This window comes from Amblyomma maculatum, chromosome 11, assembly GCF_055883805.1.
Source record: "Amblyomma maculatum isolate TAMU_Amacu chromosome 11, ASM5588380v1, whole genome shotgun sequence".
Lineage (NCBI taxonomy): Eukaryota > Metazoa > Arthropoda > Arachnida > Ixodida > Ixodidae > Amblyomma > Amblyomma maculatum.
Genome location: NC_139354.1, coordinates 104,462,383 through 104,468,453, shown reverse-complemented (window position 1 = coordinate 104,468,453; position 6,071 = coordinate 104,462,383).

Genomic DNA, 6,071 nt, shown 5'->3' with positions numbered 1-6,071 from the left:
GACATCGCTGAAAGGTTCTTGTCTGCACGTGGAACAGCTCTATTCCATGCGGCGAGAAGTCCTTCATCGCTCGGAGCGAAAAAGAAATGCCGGTCTGAGCTGCTTTTATCTTTCCGATAACCGCTCGTGCAGCCGGGCACGCAGCACGTCGGCATACTTACACTGTGCGTATATTATGCCGCACAAACCGCGAAATCATCACACTCGCACCGAACACACGCAAAAACTCCACGACTTGACTGAACGCCGCGGCCTCGATGACTACGTGGCTAGGTTGACTGCCTTGCCCGGCCTTGGGAGCCTCTTGCAGCTAGAGCTGGATGGATGGATGGATGGAATATAGGAGCGTCCCCTTTGAAACGGGGTGGTAGCAGTAGCTATTATGCTCATTTTTCTCCCTATATCTTAATTATTGATTCAGAATGGTTAACTAGACCATCACTCTATTTATTAAATTTTGTTCCTACATTACTTCTCTGCACTTCTCTGCTTTTAAGCCACCAATCTTCCAGTCGTTTTTTGCTAGTTTGCACCGCCGGTTTATTCACCCGGCCACTGTTATCTCTAAACCCCAGAGCTTCAGGAACAGTGATGGCGCCTGCATCAACTTCCGGATGTATACCATTAAATTCGAGTATGATATGGTCAATTGTTTCACTGGAGTTACCACATACAGCACATGCGTCATCTCCATTGTTAAATTTCTTTTTGTAGCTGCGTGTTCTAAGGCACCCTGATCTAGCTTCAAAAAGTAGGAAACTGCCTCTTGAGTTATCAAAGAAGTCTTCCTTCCTGATCTGCATTTTCCACTTTCGGTATAATTTCACACTGTTTCTTTTCCATCGAATTTATCCAATTTTTACCTTTTGTGTTTTTCACCTGTTGCTTAATGCTCTTTATTTCTCCGTGCTTGTGACCAGCATACTTACTAGTTAGTTTCCTAGTTCTTCTCCTCCGTTGTGAGTCAACGCTTTTTAAGTACAGGTATTTAAATACTTTAGCTGCCCATCTGTAACTGTCCAATTTCCTCAGGCGTTCCTCATATAATATTTTACTCTGAGCTTCCCGTACTTCGAAAGATGCCCAGCCCATATCTCCCTGTACCGCCTCATTTGTAGATTTGCCGTGGGCACCTAGTGCTAGTCGTTCAACGGATCTCTGATTTATTTCTAATGTCGATTGTACCTCTGATTTTAGGCCCAAAACCGCATTTCCGAAAGTAAGTCCGGGCACCATAATTCATTCCCAAATACCCCTCAAAACCTCATACCTATTGTATCCCCACAATGCCTGATGCTTCATTATCCCGGCATTCGTTTGCCCTGGTCTTAAGTGATTGCTCATGCATGCTTTCCAATGTATGCCAATCCTTCGTTTACCCATACTCCCAGATATTTCTATTCTGCTACTCTAGGTATTTCATGGAATTGTATTTTAAAACCCTGATCAGTTGAGCCGTTGAAAATCATCAGACCCGACTTAAGTGCGCTAAAACGGAAGCCTAGAGTGTCCCCTTCGTCTCCGCAATACTTAACTAGAGTTTGCAATTCTTCCAGACTCTCAGCTAGCAGCACAATATCGTCGGCATACATCAAACCGGGGAGGCGCTGCTCTACCACCTTTTCACCTAATCTATATGACAGGTTATAACCTAGGCTACTGTCTTGTGTCCTCCGTTCCAGGTTTATCATATAAAGCATGAACAGGAGCGGTGATAGAGGACAGTCTTGTCTTAATCCTTTGCATACTTTGCCATCTTCCGTACTTCTTATCCCTTCCCACGTAATTTCTACTTTGTTATCCCGGTATTCTGTAACCAGAAAGGAGACGTCATTTTCCCTCCTTGTACACTATGCAAATACCTGCTCACCCATTCATTTTTATTGGTGACAACCCAATATTTCCTTTAAATCAGGTGCTTAAATTTTTATCACAAGTAGGTTTTTTGCATGGAATTTTTTATCGACGTGGGTCTCAGCCCGTTCCTCTTTGGAAGGACGGATGAGAACATTTAAAGCATCTACATATACTTTCTTAAATTGTTCGCCACCTCATTATTCAATGAATTTTGGGCCCTATACACCACTGGTTTTAGTGATATTGCAGAGCAAATGCATTTTTAGGCCCCATACACCACTGTATTTTATCCCTTCATGGAACATTACAACTATCACATTACGCAAACTTGAGTACACAGTTAACCTTGTGTTTGGCGCTCTTTGGCCTGAGACGCCCTTGCGCCATTAAAATCCAACTTCATCATCATCATGTTAACCCGGCATATATTCTGTAGGAACTCTATTATCTCATTATCGATACCTTCTGCTCTTAATATGTTCCACAGGAGTTCCCTGCTTACGTTTTCATACGCCCCGTTTATGCCCCCGAAGGCCAAAAACAAAGGTCTATTTTCCGCTCTAGATATTCCGATGCATTGGGTAAGCACGAACAGGCTATCATCTAAGCGACTACCATTTCTAAAGCCGTTCTGAAGTTCTCCGAGTATCTTGTTACTTTCTACCCTTGCTTGCACCTTTAATTTCACCGCCTGCATGGCCAACCTGTACATAACAGATGTTATGGTAATCGGCCTATAGGATTTTATGTGCATCCTTTCTCCTTTCCCTTTATAAATCAAATTCATTTTACTCTGCCGCCAGCTGTCCAGAATTTGCTTATTCGTTATCACTGTTTCCAGAGCTTTTAACAATTTTTCCTCAATTTTTGGACCAAGTTCATTAATTAGCTTGATCGGAATTCCATCTATTCCTATAGATGTGTTTTTGGGAATATTTTTTTCTGCCTTTTTCCAGTTTAGATTGGTCAGTTCTAAGCTGCTTTGTATTCTGCTACCTTGTGTTGCTTCCTGATTTGCGGAGATTACGCTATCGTTGTTCTTAAATGACTCAGCTATAACTGATGTAATGTAGTTCACTGCGTTGTCTCCCTTTAAACAATTTCCCTCGTTATCTTGAATCCGATCCTGCTTTCTTTGATTCTTTTTCCCTAGCCAGCTTATATGGTTCCAGAACTTTCTTGCTCCGCCTCTAGAGGCATCGTGTATGTCAGCCATGCAGCGATCGGTGGAATGCCTTATTTTACTTTGGACGAGGGCCTGCAGCTGAAGTTCCTTTTGTCGATATGATTCCCATTTTTGGTCGATTTCCTCCTGAGATACCTGTGCTTTCTTTGCCACTCGGTGTTCCCTTGAAGCAGACCGTCGTTGTTGAATAGCTTCCCTGATTTCCTTAATCCACCAGCTCCGTGGCTTCCTCTTTCCATTCCAGCGGTTTGCTACTTTAACCTCCGTAATGTTCCTCCTTATGAGTAGTTCTACCTGTTCATAATCCCAGTCTTCCATGGGGCTCTTCTCTATTGCTTCCTCTATGTCTGCTTCTATCTGCGCTATTTGATCGTCGTTTAATTTTGCGTTTACTTTTTGTCTAAGTTCCATTTATCTTTTCATCAAGGGCCCCATCTGCAGACTAATACGTTTATGATCACTTCCCAGACTACACTCCCCTTCTTCGTCTATTTCAATTTTTGTGACTTTGCTATAAATTTCCTGCGACAATAGACAGTAGTCAATTGAATTCCATGCTGGTACAGGAAGCTAAATTTATAATGCGCTGCATAATGTGCGACAAAATGAAAATAATGTTATGCAGTGACAAGCAAAGAGAAGGCACAACATGGCGACCGGATGAACGATGATTTAATGTCTGGCCTAGCGCGAGGGCTCCTCTCGCGCCACTGCCGATCTTCTTCGCAACAATATAAAGTAACTGCAAGCACAAAATCGTACCATATGTGTCACCACTTCAACTGTTATGAGTGAAAAGCAAAAATGAACAGTTCAAAGAACTGCATTATTTTTTGGTGATTAGGCTGCAGCAATAAAGGTCCTTGTTGTTAAATTTAGAAATCAGGTATAATTATACGGCTGCATTCGGAAGATAAATATACGAATAATTGTTTAAATTCATGTGTTCTAGTCCGTTTCCTGTCCGTCTTTTCCGTTATCTTTGTCCCTTCAGTGAAGTTTAGAAGAGACGCTGGAATGTATTGCTGCGCGAAACACGTTTAAAATGTCCCATATGTTTGCCCGAATGTAAGTACCTTAGCACTATACAAAATAAATAGCACTATGTCTCCTCAAAAGGGTTTTTGTTTCACTTCCATTTTTTTTGCCTGAAATTAGTTCTACTTTGGGCTTTCTAAATTTTATTTTGCTAGAATAAAGAGAATACAGATTGCAGAGCGATAAACAAATGCAAATGCAGAAAATACCAGCGTAGCTGCCGTTTTATTGGACGAACACCAATTCAAAATTTGAAGGTGCACTGGTGGGACTCCAGGGGGCTTTGATAGCTGGACTATGATGTCAACCTCTAAACCCAAAAGAAGAGCGAGTTGCCAGCTTCACGCAACGCGACCACTCCACGTGGTATCTTGAGATGATAGACTTCGATGAGCAATTAGTGCAACGCCATATCACATGCTAATAGCAACTGCTAGAAGCATGCCTGCGGATTTTTACTAATAGAGCGGACACCGCAGAGATCGTAAATGCCAACCCCGAATTTTCGAGTGAAAGGGGTCTAAAATGTCAGGGGTATTTTAATACAAACTCATCGTTAACTCCCAACTAGTGTGCATTTACTGCGACAACAAGAGCATCGCTGTAAGAGCTAAAATAGCCTTTTGGAACCTAATAAATAGTTTTATACATCCAAGAGCTGCGATGCAGTTTTGTGTGCATCATTGAAATGTTTAGGCTGACTGTCAGTGTTCAGGACACAAGGGTATATCCTTGAATAAAAATATCAAATTCATGGATTGAATTTTATAACGTGCTTTTATGTACGGAAACTAGAACGTTGAAGACCTTATAGGGTCTTGCATTCAGTCTAAAACTAAACGTAAGCCCAAACTTAGAACGTTTTCTATACATATGAATTTGATACTCTCCCCACGTGGATAGATATTGCAATATATGATTGCAATTCCTCGATGCAATCTTGCAATTATCGTTCAGAAGCCCGAATCAAGTAAAAAACGCTTGGATCATCGGAAACGTTTTGAAGTTTCGTCAAAAACAAAATATAACATGTGCGTCAGTTGGCCAGTTTGGTTTGGTTTATGGGGTTTACTTTCCATAACGACACAAGCAATGTTAGACACTCATCTTCCTGGGAATAAATTGCGCGTTAAGAACGTATGTTTTTTATCAATCTATAATCCTATGTCTAGGAATTTTTCTATATGTTTTCATACTTTATATTTCATGTGGTAAAAGAATAGTTTTGTATTAACAACGTGCATATGAGTGTTTCACTGCTTAAACATTTATTTGAGTAATTTAGGTGGAATTGTGACAAGCCTACACATCTTGGAATATTATACAAAAATTATATTATCTGCTCGTATTTTGCATATAATTTGACCCAATTTAAAAAATGATAATCTCTTTATAACTAATGTCTGAATGCTTTTTTTAGGGGGGGGGGGGTAGCATCTTGAGTTATAGATTTTCTTAATTGGATCGTTCCGCTAGTGTTTGCAAGGTAAATAGCGTTTATTTCAAAAAACAAGCTTGCATTGTAGGCAAGCGGATTCGCATATTTTTCAATATTTTCCCTCTTTTCCAGTAATAATTCAAAACTTAGCAAAATGGTCATGCCACTTCCTCCGTGCATGAGTCATCTCGCTTCCATGCTGGCTCAGGAAGCTCAACTTATAATACGCTGCATAATGTCCGATAAAACGGAAATATAAAGTAACTGGAAACTCACGAATACATCTTTAGTTTTGCATTTATTCTTCCTGAGTGCACATTATCGATTCCCCAAGAGTTACGTCAATACGGAAAACGTACATGCCTATATTTAAGGCGTCGTGGATTCCGCCACCTTATCACCTAATTATCACAACCACAAGTGAAATAGATTAATCGAAATCAGTACTCGAGACGTTGTCGCAAATAAGTGCAAATAAGGTACGCTTGATGGTTTATTTATGAAATTTTTTGTGGGGTAATGATGGCAAAATTTTGACAAACGAGCGATGCA